This window comes from Cucumis melo, chromosome 12, assembly GCF_025177605.1.
Source record: "Cucumis melo cultivar AY chromosome 12, USDA_Cmelo_AY_1.0, whole genome shotgun sequence".
Lineage (NCBI taxonomy): Eukaryota > Viridiplantae > Streptophyta > Magnoliopsida > Cucurbitales > Cucurbitaceae > Cucumis > Cucumis melo.
Genome location: NC_066868.1, coordinates 9,675,729 through 9,691,912, shown reverse-complemented (window position 1 = coordinate 9,691,912; position 16,184 = coordinate 9,675,729). Strand labels below are relative to the sequence as shown.

Genomic DNA, 16,184 nt, shown 5'->3' with positions numbered 1-16,184 from the left:
ATCTGAGTTTATGCACGGGGAATCAGATTTACATGTCTTCGGGCCGAGAAGAATTAAACCGAGCTTATAGACCAAGGATCTAGCCCAAGACGGTGAGTGACAAAACCAACTTTGAAATATTTTCCATAACTGTTATTATGATTGAATGCAATAAATGTTTACTTACGAAGCTATGAAAGGTATTTGAATTTCATGACTATTTTCAAGTATACATTACGAGACTAGATTTCTTAAAGAAATTTATGCTAGCACGTAGTTATTAAATGTTTGAAAATTATTTAAACCACAATGTTTTAAGCAAAGCATGAATTAGTAAGAAGTTTTGTTTTAAGAACTACAGTTTTCCACGAAAGAGCTGAGTAAAGTTCGAGCTTTGTATAAAATTTATAAGCAGACATGTTTTAATATTTTTAGATGATTTATGAAATTTTCATTAACTACATGACTGAGATCTTGAGTCTAAGGCTAGAGATTACCGTGTGCACACTGGTTAGATTCCGTTGTTGACGTTGAGTGTACTCCGTAACAACGATTCTGTCGTGAGTGCTGGGCGGGTCCCACTACGACAAAGACGATGGGAGTGCTGGGCGGGCCCCACTACATCGTAGAGCTTGTAAACGTTGTTGTACTGGGTGTACCCTACACAACGTAGATTTGTCATGTTAGTTAAAATTCTTCGATATACTTGATATGCCTTGCTAGATTTCAATAATGAACATGCTGAGTATTTAAAGAAGCTATTCTTACTATTACACGTTGTATAAACAGATTTATATGTGTAAAGTTTTCACCTGCTCTTATCTTTAAATTCATAGTTTTAAACTGAGTCACTCACTGAGCTTCATAGCTCACCCTTTCCAAAAAAATTTACCCATTTTCCAAGTAGAGATCGAGTTCCCAGTGCCTGATAGACTTCCTTAGTCTGCTGAAGCTCCATTATCGATTGCCAGTACATGTTTTGAGTTGGGCATAGAGTCTGTTGTGTTATGATGTATATACACCCTTGTATGTTATAGATACTCCACAATTTGTATAAGATTTAGGAGCTGTAATTGTGTAAATTTTTGTTGGTTATATTTTGATTAAGGTGTCTTTAGGTTTACTCGTGAAATCGATAAATTTTGAGGTACACTTCATGTATGTGTTTGACTAGCCTAGGATCCGCTCTGTTTTGTTGCATGTATAATAGTTTATATACTAGATTGGCAAGGTCATCACATGAAAGTTTTAAGCAGAGTCGACAGTACAGGTACAGAAAAGCGTTGTTCGTCGACTTCACGCCATCTTTCGGTCTAAGGTAGCAGGAAGTCCGGGAGGGGGTGTGACAATGACACCTCAACTTCAAGAGGTAAAACAGCTTCGAAACCATACACTAGTGAGAAAGAGGTTACCGTTGTTGATGTGTGAACTAATATTCTATATCCATGCAATGAGAAATGTAGCATTTCATGCCAATCTCTATAAGTGACCAACATTTTCTCGAGAATCTTTTTGATATTTTTGTTTGCTGCTTCCACTGCCCCATTCATCTTAGGGCGATAAGGAGTGGAATTAGAGTGTTTAACCTTGAAGTGACTGCATAACTTCTTTATTAATTTATTATTCAGGTTTTTTCCATTATCGGTGATGATGCGCTCAAGTAAACCATACCGACATATAATGTCCTTTCGTATGCTTGACAACAGCCTACTTGGTGATACTTTTATATGAAGCAGTCTCTACCCATTTCGTGAAATAATCTATGGCTACCAAAATGAATCAATGGTTGTTTGATGCCTTTGGCTCAATGGGTCCAATTACATCCAAACCCCACATGGAGAAAGGCCATGGAGCTGTCAACACATGCAATGGAGAGGCTGGAGCATGCGCTTTATTTGCGTATATTTGACATTTATGGTACCTTCTCACATATTTGATGTAGTCTAATTCAATGGTCAACAAAAATAACCAGCACGTAAAACTTGCCTCACCATCTTGTGTCCATTTACGTGTGTCCCACACACTCCTTCATGAATTTCTTCCAAAATCTTTTCCGCTTCCAAAGCATCGACACATCGCAGTAGAGTAATTTCTTTTGTATAATACTTCACCATTTAGAAAGAACTTCATGGTCAACCTCCTAATGGTGCGCTTACTATTTTTTGATGCCCCTGGTGGATACTCCCGATATGCGATTTAGTGCTTAATATCATGATACCAAGGTTTACCGTCAGGTTCTCGCTCAAGGCTCATACAGTAGGATGGTGTCTTATACTTCTCCATCCTTATAGATTGAACTTCTTCACTGTAAGCTACATTAAACATGACAGAAAGAGTGGCTAATGTATCTGCAACCTAATTGCTTTCCTGTGGGACATGTTCAACATTATTGAATCAAAAGTTTGAGCTATTGTGCGGATATAATCGTTATAAGGGATCAATTTAGCATCCCTCGTCTCCCATTCCCCATTCAGCTGATGTACAACCAACAGAGAGTCCCCAAGGACTCGTAACTTTTTTATTTTCATTTTGTATGCCATTCGCACTCATATACTACATACCTCGTACTCAGCCATATTATTGGTGCAATCGAAATATCAATTAGCAGTTAAAGGGTACCACTTCCCATCGGGAGACATCAAAATTGCTCCCACACCGTATCCTATTTCGTTCGTGGCTCCATCAAACATCATTGTCCATGTATTCAGTGAGGTATTTATTAGCGCCATGACATCTTCATCTGGAAAGTCGAACTTCATGGGCTCATAGTCCTCAATTGGCAATTCAGCTAGGCAATCAACAATCACACTACCATTTATGACCTTTCTAGTAATGTAAACAATATCAAACTCTGATAACAACACTTGCCACTTAGCTATCCTTCCTGATAAGGATGGTTTTTCAAAAATTTATTTTATAGGATCCATTTTCGAAATAAGTCATGTAGTATAGTACAACATATACTGTCTTAATTTTTGAGTCGTCCATGCTAAGGCACAACATATTTTTTCCAACAATGAGTACTTTGACTCATAATTCGTGAACTTCTTGCTTAAATAATAGACAGCTTGCTCTTTCTTTCAAGTAGAGTCATGTTGTCCTAGCACACATCCCATTGACCCCTCCTTCACTATCAAGTATAAGATCAAAGGTCGTCCTGGAGTTGGCTGGACGAGGATAAGAGGGCTTTGCAAGTAATCTTTGATTTTGTTAAAAGCTTTTTGGCAATCTTCATTCCAATGATAAGTCTCATTTTTTCAAAGCAATTTTAAAATTGGCTCACAAGTTTGAGTGAGGTATGAAATAAATTGTGCAATGTAATTCAACCTTCCTAGAAAATTTCTAACCTCCCTTTGTGTTTTTGGTGGCCTTAAGCCCACTATCGCCTTGATTTTGTCTGGGTCCACCTTGATGCCTTCATGACTGACAATGAAACCCAATAACTTCCCAGAAGAAACTACAAATATGCATTTTGCTAGATTTAACTTTAATTGGAATTTTCGCAATCGCTCAAAAAGCTTACGAAGGGTAACCATGTGCTTTTCTTCGAGTCTAGATTTGGCGATTATATGATCAACATAAACTTCAATTTCTTTATGCATCAGGTCATGGAATAATGTAACCATCGCTCTCTGATAAGTTGCTCCTGCATTTTTTAACCCAAAAGGCATTATTTTATAGCAAAACGTTTCCCACAAGGTGATGAATGTCGTTTTTTCTTGATCTTCTGGAGCCATTATGATCTGGTTGTATCCTGAAAATCCATCCATAAATGAGAAGGTGGAAAACTCAGCAATATTATCTACCAACACGTCGATGTGAGGAAGAGGAAAGTTATCTTTAGGACTGGCCCGATTAAGATCTCTATAGTCTACACACATTCTAACCTTTCCGTTCTTCTTTGGAAATGGGACAATGTTTGCCACCCAAATTGGGTATTTTGCTACTGCTAAGAATCCAACATCAAACTGCTTTTTAACCTCCTCCTTGATCTTGATCAACATTTCAGGTTTCAATTTGCGAAGCTTTTGTCGTATAGGCTTACATTCTAGCTTGAGTGGTAATTGATGTGTTACAATCTCTGTATCCAAACCGGGCATATCTTGGTAGGACCATGCAAATATATCTATGAACTTGTGAAGTGGGGTTACCAGATCTAATTGATCCTGTTCCGAAGCCAAAGTGCCAATTCGCACTTCTTTTACTTCTTCTAGTGTTCCCAAATTGATAACCTTCAAAGTTTCTTGATATGGCATAGTCTTCTTTTCTTCTTGCTCTATCAATCTTCGTAATTCAGGTGATATATCAGATTCACCCTCTTCAATATTTTGCTCAAGATTACAAATTGGAACTTCGAAATCAACAGCGTCATCGACGTCACCTTCCACTCTGGTGCTCCTGTTATGGATCTTAAATTGCGTCGGTAAAAGAACCAAGAGGCGAAAAGCGAGAAGCAAAAGGAAAAGACACAATAGTTAGGATAGAATCACATTTTTCATTTCTTAAAAAATAAAAGGAAGTACATAATGACTAAGGTATTAAAACGCCACTTTGTAAAATAATAAAAAGATGCCTTTATTACAAAAGGAAAAACTATTCTGTGACCTTAGGCATAGTCAGAGGGTGTATGAAAAGTTATTACTTTTACGATCCCTTAGTGACTTCCAATGTCTTCTTGATCTCCCAATTGTTCAACTCAAATCCTGGCGGACACTGATGAACCAAAGGATGAGGCAGAATAGTATTCTCGGAGACAACAGCAATTGAGATCTCAGAATCTCCTTTACGTCTTTTTCTCTTGTCGGTATCAAACAACAATTCTCTAGGCTTAAATGTCTCAGATAAATGAGGTATGCTTATTCTTTCCTCTTTCATCTCGCGTCCTACAAGGAGCGCGCTTCTCTTTTCTTTCTTTTTTGTTCGAACCTTCTCCCATTCAGAAGCTATTGGCTTATAGCCCAAACCAAACTTTTCCTTGGCTTTAGAAAGAGAAATCACTTCTGAGTCCCCTTGATTATCTTTTTCCAATCCCTTGTGCATTTGGAAACCACTTTTGATCATTGTCTTTGCAATCATTAGAGAATGTCTTAGACACATAACGATCCATACTCAAACCTCCTGTTGGAAAGATAGTAGCATTAGCAATTTCAAACGATCTATAAGAACATTCTAGAGCTTCCTCTATTGCTTCAACATAAGGAAGTGTTGATGTTTTCGTTACAAACATGTCCTCTTCTCTATAGACAATAGCTTGACCACCTTCTACACTAAATTTCAACCTTTGGTGCAGTGAAGATGGGACTGCCCCTGCTGAATGAATCCAAGGTCATCCTAGTAAACATCTGTATGAGGAATTTATATCCATCACTTGGAATGAAACGTTGAAAGTGGAAGGCCCAATTTTTAATGGGATATCTATATCCCCGATTACTTCTCTACGTGCACTGTTAAAGGCTCTTACAACCATAGTACTTGGTCTTAGGTACGATGGATCTATGGGGAGTTTCATCAATGTGGATCTCGACATTATATTTAAAGATGAACCATTATCTACCAGGACCCTCGCCACGTGATGGTCCTTACACTTCATGGATATGTGCAATGTCTTAGTATGTCTAGTACCTTCAGGGGAAATTTCTTTATCTGTAAAGGAAACGCATTTTGTAGCAGTTATATTTTCCACGATTTCACTAAATGCATTCACTGAAATATCATGTCCTACATGGGCTCTATTTAAGATATCCAACAAAACCTTATGGTTCGGTTCAGAGTACATGAATAATGACAACATCGATATACGAGCTGGGGTACGATGTAATTGTTCAATCACTTTATACTCACTCTGCTTAATTAATTTAAAAAATTCACAGGCTTTCTCTTTGGAGACAACTTCATGATCTGTCTCTTTCTCAACTAATGTGGTCTTCTCAGTAAAAACCTTGCTCAGATCATTTAGATCATCTTCAACTGCCATTTCTATAGCTTTGCCTTTACATTGTCGAACTTCATCCTCTTTTGAGACACCTTTTAAATTATCTGGTGTATAACACCTTCCACTACGAGTTATTCCTTTGACTGTTGGAGAAACGACATTGTCTGTGATGAACTGACATTCATACTTCCATGGAACGACATGGTTATCCTTATAAGCAAAAGGACCTAGTATTTCAACAGTCATTGCTTTAGGTTTTTTGATATAAGACATAATACTTGGCATCTCTTCATAATGAATGACTAATGGTTTCCACATAGATGTCGTCTCATTTGAAGTTTTCTCATTAGATGAAGCATTATTGATCATGTTAACCTCGAATTCCTGCATGCTCATCTGTCCTATCAAGAAAATCTTTGCGTCAATTAGCTTTAGCACCTCATTCTTGAACTCACAACAATCCTCAATGGAATGGTCATTTGTCTCTGGATGGAATAAACACTGCTCCTTGTTGGTGCATCCAATCTTCTCTCTGTCATTATTGTTAAACCTTTGTGACAAATATCCAGCTCTATGGAGGATTTGGAAAAGCATTTTCATTGAAGTAGTTACGTCGCTCACCCTATTCTTATGTCTTTGCGTGAACGTGTCAACCGCATTTATGGCGGGACCCTCATGATTTGGTAAAGGGTTCTGGTTGACATCAGGCTCTTCCCCTGTCTTCTTGAATTTCAACCAACCGACTTTAACTAGACTTTGCACTTTAGCTTTCAAAGGATAATAATAATAATAATAATAATAATAATAATAATAATAATAATAATAATAATAATAATAATAATAATAATAATAATAATTACAGCAATTATTAATTATTATCTTTCACTATAAATAGCAGTTGGCATCCGACCCTAAATGGTATCAGAGCGTAGTTGCTCATTTTACTTCTCTCTCTTCTTTCTCTCTCTATGGAGTAAACTCCCCTCTGAATCCGGAGGAGGAAGGATGATGTTCTAAGATCTCTTTTGGTAATTATTTTCTTTTATGTTTTCTGATTCAGTTTAAAGGGTAATAAGATTGGGTATCTCTCCTCGACTTAGTCTATTCAGTGGTTTGAAACATGAAATTTAAAGAATAAGTTCTGGAAATCTTGATAAAGGAGTGGTGAACCTTCAAGATAAGAACAAGTTCTTTTAATATTCATGATAAAACCATGAGGATATTCAAGTTTAGAGTTGATTGATCGATCGAAAATCTTATTACTATTTAGGCAAGAATCCGTTTTCATATAAAGAAATAATATCTTAAGGGATCAACGTTCATCATCAATAATCCGAAGGATTCTCTTTCTCCCTCTCATGCTTTCCAAACTACTTTCCAAGCTCTCCCCTCACTCTCCCACGATCATTGACGCAACAGCTTCCTCTTCTTACTCTTCTTTAATTTCAAATTCAAGATCCCAAGATGATCTTTCAACGGCTCTTGCCAAACATAATACAGCCGAAGCCCATCTGGCTCAGGTTGAAAATCGACTCAAAAATTGGTCTATCCCAAAACTAGAGGCCAGCCAAGTGTACAAGATCAATACCTTCAATTTTTCTCAGCAAGACATTATCGTCATCACTGAAGAAAACGTGGCAATGAAAGATGAATTCACTGCAATCAAACTCTTACCTGAAGAAACTCTCCTCAAGGTCAGAGAAAGGTTCAAGTACCTTCATATAGGATGCGTCCAAGTGGCCTTAAAACCTCTCTTTAGAGAAGGGTTAGATGTTCTTGTCTACCTTGCTCTTAGAGACAAGAGGCATCTTAGATTTACTCTCTCTCTCTTAGGGATCGTCCAATCAAATCTGGAGCAAGGACCAGTATACTTCAACTGTAGACCAGGCCTCACAGTCTCCCTTCAAGACAAAAACATCATGGATACCATAAGTCTTGATGTTCACTCTCAAGGACTCGAGCTAAAGGATGGATCACTGCCTTTTGCAGTCTCATACCGCATCTACTTCAAACTAATGCATACAAATCTATCCCCAAAAGCACTGGGTATCTCACCCAAAGGATATACCATGCTCATGGAAGTCAACGTGGAAAAGTCATCCATGACTATCCCAAGGAACTTAAAATGGGACGAATTAACAAAGAATCCCATTTGGAAGCTACAAGGAGAAATAGCTCCCATCAAAAGAAGCAGCACAGAAGCCTCAATTACCGAATTTCCTGATGGAAATGTCGAAGTCCAATTCAATACAGGAATCTCTTATCCCAGAATAAGTGAGATAATGAGTAGTCGTCAAAGCACGTCTTCAATCAAAACGGAAACTTCTTACAGAGATACTTTAAGAAGATCTGAATCAATCAGGGCATCAGTAGATTTCTCGCACACAATCCCGGATGTCCATTATGAGAAGGAAGACGGATCCCTCTCTCCTACCCAATCCGATATGGAAAGAAGATCGGAACCAGTTTACAATCAAATTAATGTTATCTCTGACGAAAAGGAACGTTTCAGAGAACATTATAGTGTGTACATCGATCAATGGATCAAGGCTCCCGTTGAAACAAGGAAGCCATTCCTAACCATGCCTGACTTCGTTGAAGGCATGTTAAAGCTGGAAAGAGCAAAAAATAAAGCTCTTGTCAAGAAACTACAAGCAGATGGCCAAATTGCCATGATTAAGGGATCAACTGTCTGGGTTACAGCCAGTGGAAAAGAAGTAGCTTCTAATTACCCTCCTGAAGAAGAAGCTTATTTCCCTCATCCAGCAATTCCTGCCATTAAAATGATTTCATCTCCCTACAAAACAATCAATGAGGATAAAGTCCAAAAGGTTGGAGTTCGTGAAATTAAGAATATCCAACATCAGCTCAACTTCACAAACAAGATCCTTTTTACAGTCTCCAAGACAGTAGAACGGATTGAGAATCCGGGACTTCCTTTAAAAAATAAGAATCCCGAAATCCCTCAAATCAACCCAAATCAACCGATCTTTCAGCCAAACAGCTTTAACATCGGCAAGCTCAAAGAAGATGCTTCAGATTATCTTGCTGAAATCAACAAACGCCTTGCTGCTATTTCTCTCAACAAAGATTCGAAAGCAGCAACGGAAGGGCAAGGACCAAAAGGAATCAACATGATCAAGAAAGGTTCCTTGCCACAAGCGTCTGACTCAAAAATACTTCCTGTAGCTCAATGGGTAGACATGAAGAATCATTATCCCCAACCATCTCCTCCTGACTTAGGATGGGACGATCTACATCATGAGAAACGAACTTATGATGGTCAATCTCTCATCACTTGGAATATCGACGGATATTCTGAAGCTCAAATGATGAATACGTTTCAAGAAATGCTGCTAGCCGCCACAGCCTACAGCACCAAAAAATCAACATATGAAACAGCTCAAATCCTCATATTAGGTTTCAATGGAAACCTAAGGAGCTGGTGGCACAATTTGCTGACGGAGTAGGATAGACAACGGATCCTGACTGCTACGAGAACAGTTGTCAAAACGGAAAATACCTCTACTCCTATCCAAGTTGAAGAACCGGATATGGTAAATCAATTACTCTATACGATGACCAAACATTTCATCGGGAGTACTCAAATTCATTGAATTTAGCAACAGAAGCTCTGCTTGGACTAAAATGTCACAAGATGAGCCGATACAAATGGTATAAAGACACGTTCATGGCACGTCTGTATACCCTGACGACATGTGGAGCTGATATCTGGAAACAAAAGTTTGTCGAAGGATTACCGCACTACATCTCTCAAAAGTTCTATCAAACCATGACAGCCAACTCCGTCAATCAACAGATAGATTGGGCCAATCTCACCTATGGAGATATTTCATCTACAGTTCAAATGATAAATGTTAATCTCTGCACAGAGAATAATCACACGACGAAGGTGATCAAAGATTCTGACTATAGGAAAGAACTGGGCACCTTCTGCAAACAATATGGCCTATCTCAAGGACCAAAGGAAGAGAAGAAGAAGAAAAAGAAAAGGTACTCTTCCAAAAAAATCTTTAGAAAAGGCAAGGTTAAAGATCAAGAGTCTCCTCAAAGAAGAAGGCATCATTACTACAAGGGCAAAGTCAAGAAGAAATACTCTTCGAAGACCAATACGATATGCTTCAAATGCAATCAGAAAGGTCACTATGCAAACCGTTGTCCCTTAAAGGATAAAATCAATGCCCTAACGATAGATGAAGAGACAAAGCAATCCCTTCTTTACGCCATAAGAATGGATGATGATACCTCATCTCAAACGGAGTCTTCATCGGAGGAAGACTATATCAATATTCTTCAAGAAGAAGGGTCCTCTTCTGAAGAGGAATTCTACTCTCAAAGTGACTCAAGCGATGACGAAGGAGCAATACCCTGCACAGGACGATGTGCTGGTAAGTGTTCTGGCCACATTAATGTCATCACCAAGGATCAGGAAACTCTTTTTGACCTCATCGAGCAGATCCCTGATGAAGAAGCAAAAAGAACCTGCCTCCTCAAATTGAAGCAAAGTTTAGAAGAGCAAGCGCCTCAAAAGGCAATTCAAAATCCGATTATGTATTCATATCAAGACATACTAAATCGAGTCAAGGGCGAAGCAAAAATGCCCATTCAAGTTGAAGATCTTCATCATGAGGTAAAGACCCTCAAAAGAGAAGTTGCTGAAAATAAACAACGACTCATCTACCTTGAAAATGCATTTCAAGCCTTTCAAGAGTCTCAGGTTCTGAAAGAAAATTCAGAAACTTCAAGAAACGATTTTGAAAGAAAGATCGCGGGAAAAGCACTATTGATAGAAGACTCGGGCAAAATCAACAGTATTAGCAAAGTCCATAATAAAAAATGGATGTCAAAAATAGTCTTTAAAGTCAAAGACTTCCAGCTTGAAACTCTAGCTCTCATCGATTCAGGAGCAGATCAAAACGTTATACAAGAAGGACTTGTCCCTTCTAGGTATTTTGAAAAAACTAAGGAATCCTTATCCAGAGCTAGTGGAAATCCTCTCAACATCCAGTTCAAACTATCAAGAGTACACATCTGCAAAGGAGATGTGTGTTTAGTCAATACGTTCATTTTGGTTAAAAACCTTAATGAAGGAATCATCCTAGGAACCCCATTCCTAACCCAATTATATCCTTTTCATGTTACTGATAAGGGTATAGTTTCAAGGAAATTTGACAAAGAAATTACTTTTGAGTTCACTCATCCAGTAACTCCTAAGTATATCTCCAATATTGAAGAAGAAGTTCGTCAATTCATCAACAGAATTGCCAGGAAGGAAAAACATATCGAATTCCTTCAAGACGATATCAAGGCCTGTAAAGTGGCTATTGAAATTCAGAAGCCACTAATTCAATCGAAGATTAAAAACTTCTAGAAGCAACTCGAAAAGGAGGTTTGCTCAAGTCTCCCAAATGCCTTTTGGGATCGAAAGAAGCATATGGTAACATTGCCATATGAGGACGGATTCAAAGAGGCCCAAATTCCTACAAAGGCCCGACCTATTCAAATGAATAAAGATCTGGTCAAAGTCTATAAGGACGAAATCACGGATCTTCTCAACAAAGGACTAATAAGCCCATCAAAAAGCCCATGGTCATGTTCGGCTTTTTACGTCAACAATCAGGCCGAAAAGGAACGAGGTGTCCCAAGGCTTGTCATCAATTACAAGCCCCTCAACAAAGTTCTCAAATGGATTAGGTACCCAATTCCTAATCGTCAAGACTTGCTAAAGAGAATAGCTCTAGCAAAGGTCTTCTCAAAGTTCGACATGATGTCTGGATTTTGGCAAATTCAGATCCACCCTTCTGACTGTTACAAGAAGGCCTTCAATGTTCCATTCGGACAATTTCAATGGAATGTCATGCCATTCGGATTGAAGAACGCTCCCTCCGAATTCCAGAAGATAATGAATGATATCTTCAATCAATATCAAGAATTCACAATAGTCTATATTGATGACGTCTTGGTATTTTCCAACACAGTGGATCAGCATTTCAAACATCTACGAGTATTTCTCAATGTAATCAAATCCAACGGTCTTGTGGTATCCCAACCGAAGATTAAGTTGTTTCAAACAAAGATCAGATTCTTAGGTTATGAAATTAATCAAGGAATCATCAAGCCAATCCAACAATCTCTGGAATTCGTGGATAAATTTCCAGATGTAATACAAGACAAAACGCAGCTACAGCGATTTCTTGGTTGCGTAAATTATATCGGTGATTTCATCCGCGATCTCCGCTCAATTTGTCTGTCATTATATGACAGACTAAAAAAGAATCCAAAGCCATGGACGGACGAGCATACTCGAGCAGTCCAATCAATCAAATCTTTGGCTAAAAGCATCCCATGCTTATCTCTGGTAGATGAACAGGCCAAACTCATTATTGATACAGATGCATCCGATATTGGTTACGGAGGCATTCTCAAACAGGAACTTAACGGAAAAATTTCTATTGTCCGTTATCATTCGGGAATATGGAATAGTGCACAAAGAAACTATTCCACCGTCAAGAAGGAAGTTCTGGCAATAGTACTCTCCGTTCAAAAATTTCAAGGCGGTCTTATCAACAAGGAATTTCTTGTTCGTACTGACTCAAAGGCAAGAAAATTCATCTTTGAAAAAGATGTCAAGAATCTTATCTCCAAGAAAATCTTTGCAAGATGGCAAGCAATTTTATCTTGCTTTGATTTCAAAATTGAGCCTATAAAAGGGAGTGAGAATTCACTTGCTGATTACCTCTCAAGAGAACATCTCTTGAAAACCCCCTCAGCGTTGAATTCTCAGCATAATGGAACCACCTCCTGTCCGGCAACGGCCACCGAACCAGCGGCAACCGCCGCCAGACAATCAAAATAATAGCTCATTGAAACCACCTCAATCAGTAGCTTCCTCCTCAGGAACTACTCCTTCCAGAAAGGAATTCCCAAGTCAATCCTCTGCACCGTCACCTATGAGTGCAGAAAACTACGCCATGGACTTGCAGTTCGAGCAAGTTTCCAGGCGACGACAAGGTTCTGCTCAAAGAACTTTGACCATTCAATCAGACTCTTCGAGTCTTCCCCCTATTCCTTCAACTGCATTGTTGCGTCCCTCTGGACCAACAACTCCAAATAAGCGTGCCGCTTCCCCGGCCGCTTCTTCCTCAAGGTCTGCAATACCGAGGAATCCTTCCTCGTATTCTCAAATCGTCAGGCCCAAGATTTTCCAGCCAAGACCTCCAATTAATGGTTATTTCACCAAAACCACAATGGTTAATTTAACTATAGAACCAGAATTCGATGGACCTTCTGTCCAAGAAGTCTGTAGTCAAATATTTCCTCATGGGTTCAATTTCTTGCCCGAGGATCTTTCAAAAACCAGGACTTTCTACGAGTACATTTTAGTTGACTCCAAATCAGCTGAAATTACTCATGTCCCAGATAAAAATGATCCCTCCAAGATCATTTATTCAAAGTTGAGAATTTTTCGTGTTCTCACTCCATCTTACTAGAAACAGGGGATGTTTGTGGGAAGAAAATTCTCTCACCCTTTCAAACCACCCTCATACAATTACCGTGACTATACAAAGGCATGGTATATTGTATTTTGGCTCAATGCTTACAACCATTCTTGGTTTGTGACATTTTGCAAGCAAGCTTACAAAATGCACTTCCCAAACTGGTTTCAAAATTGGTGGATGTATTTTGGACTCTCCGAGGAAATATTTCCGGTAGAAGTTCAACGTTCGTACCACCTTTTTCAACAAAGTATCTATTCGTCACCTCTTTCAAAGACGTTTAGGTTTGCTTTGTATTTCCAAATTCCCTGGATCTTTTGTTGGAATTTCCAGCTAGGACCTTCAGGAAACTTCAAAGCCCTGAGTAAATCCCTCAGGATCAAATGGTGGGAAAAGTTCAATTACTCCCATCTTGAAGTCAACAAGATCAAGGATTGGTTTAAAGCCAATATCCATCTCCAAGATATGACTAGGCAAGAGGACGAAGCCTTCCTCCTCACCAAAAACGCAGTATGTCAACCCTTGTCGGAGCAAGCACTCAGCAAGAATTCAATTCTGTTGTCAACAACGTCGTTGTAAACCTCTCAGATGATAACGACGATTTACCAGAGGACGTTTCTCCAGCCTCCGTCAATAATGTCGATGACCTTGACTATGACCCATACGAAGGCCTCGACATCAACGACCCATTTTTGGACACTCAACCTTATTAGTCCGATTATGTGGCAGTTCAAGTGAATTTCAAGTGTTTATGTATATTATTGTAAATTCATGTAAATTAATTTATTTAAATTTCTTCGCATTTATTTAGATAAGGTTATTGTATTCCAACCTTATCCTTGCTTCAACAGTCTGCTGATTTTAACCTTCTTCAAAAGGAATATTTGAACGAGAAGACTCCATGATGGAGATGATACACTTTTGCAGAGGATTCACCAGCCTCAGGCAACGCAGGCAGCGGAAAGGAATAACTCTGGATGGGATTATTTCCAGGAGAATTTTTGAGAAGTTAATTTCGATTTTTGTAGCAGGGCCTACGGGCGCTCCATTGGCAGCCAGGCGGGAAGCTGTAGTAAGACCAAACTGGGAGCATGTGCGCTACAAAGAGAGTAATTAATTAATTTATCAAAAATTATATTCCATGCCAAGCAGAAGACAATCGGGTGACGTCATTATCTTCTCCAACAAGTTTTCATTTTGAAGAAAAGGACAAACAGCAGACATATCACATTTATCGACTCTACTTTCTTTAAAATGCTTTCTATCCATAGTGGGGGTCCTGTCCCACTAGTTTTAATTTTCAAAAAGAAAAGATTCTTAGAAAAAGCCAAAATAGGGGTCCTGTCCTGTCGGCCATTCTAAAAATCTTTTGTATTATCAATTATTGTTGGACCACTGTGAAGACAATAGTGAAGGTTAATAATTGATGTGCAGCAATTATTAAATAATAATAATAATAATAATAATAATAATAATAATAATAATAATTGCAGCAATTATTAAATAATAATAATAATAATAATAATAATAATAATAATAATAATAATAATAATAATAATAATAACAATAATAATAATAACAATAATAATAATAACAATAATAATAATCATAATCATAATAATCATAATCATAATAATCATAATCATAATAATCATAATAATCATAATAATCATAATAATCATAATAATCATAATAATCATAATAATCATAATCATAATAATCATAATAATCATAATAATCATAATAATCATAATAATCATAATAATCATAATAATAATAATAATCATAATAATAGTAATAGTAATAATAAGAATAGTAATAGTAATAATAATAATAGTAATAGTAATAATAATAATAGTAATAGTAATAGTAGTAATAATAATAATAGTAATACTAATAATAGTAGTAATAATAATAATAGTAATACTAATAATAGTAGTAGTAATAATAATAATAATAATAATAATAATAATAATAATAGTAATAAAAATTGCTTGTTGTATGAGGTGCGGATCATTGGAAATAAATCTCTACCCAATGCAACCTCCAACTAAGTTTTTCCTTTATCGGATTAGATTTAGGGTAAAGAAAAAAAAAACAAGTAAATAAATAAAAATGAAAATAACGCATAAAAAAATAAAGCTAGAGGAAGTAATTATACATTAATTTCTGAAATATGCACTGTGCGTTTAATTATACAAGAAAATAATTGATATAAAGTCGGCATATTATGCATCTAGTAACTAGTTGCACAACAGGCAATCAAGGTGGCTAGTCAAACACCGAAAGTGTTTCACTACTTGGGGGAGGGGGCATGGGGAAGAAATGCAAACCATTTGAAATGTTAGACAACACGTCTAGTGAATGGGTGTTTTGTTAAGATGATTTTCATAAAGAATTATATTTATGAAACTCGGCGTCATAACTCAAGATTCTTTTCGCATTCATAATGTGAGTAAATAAAATGGTTAATATCAAAGTATAAATCATTTTAAGATAAATATTTCACATCATTCAAAGCAAAAGGTTTTTTCTTAGAACACCCCTTTTTCTTCACGTAAATCATTTCAACATAAATGGCAAAGCCTCAATTTATCAAAATATCATTTTATACCCATTTGTCAATTGAGAACCTATTCAAGTCCTCTCGTCACCAGTTGCAGCTGTACGAAATAATCTCAACGCATTCAGCATATTCCAAGTACACATAACACGCCTTCCAATGCAAGAACACAAAACAATTTATAGCATAACAC

The 16,184-nt window shown here is 37.4% G+C and overlaps 1 pseudogene; it reads right to left on the bottom strand.

The window, feature by feature from the left end:
- Nucleotides 1-2,175: 2,175 nt before the first annotated feature.
- Nucleotides 2,176-4,854, bottom strand: LOC127144144 (uncharacterized; annotated as a pseudogene).
- Between the last annotated feature and the right edge of the window lie 11,330 nt (nt 4,855-16,184).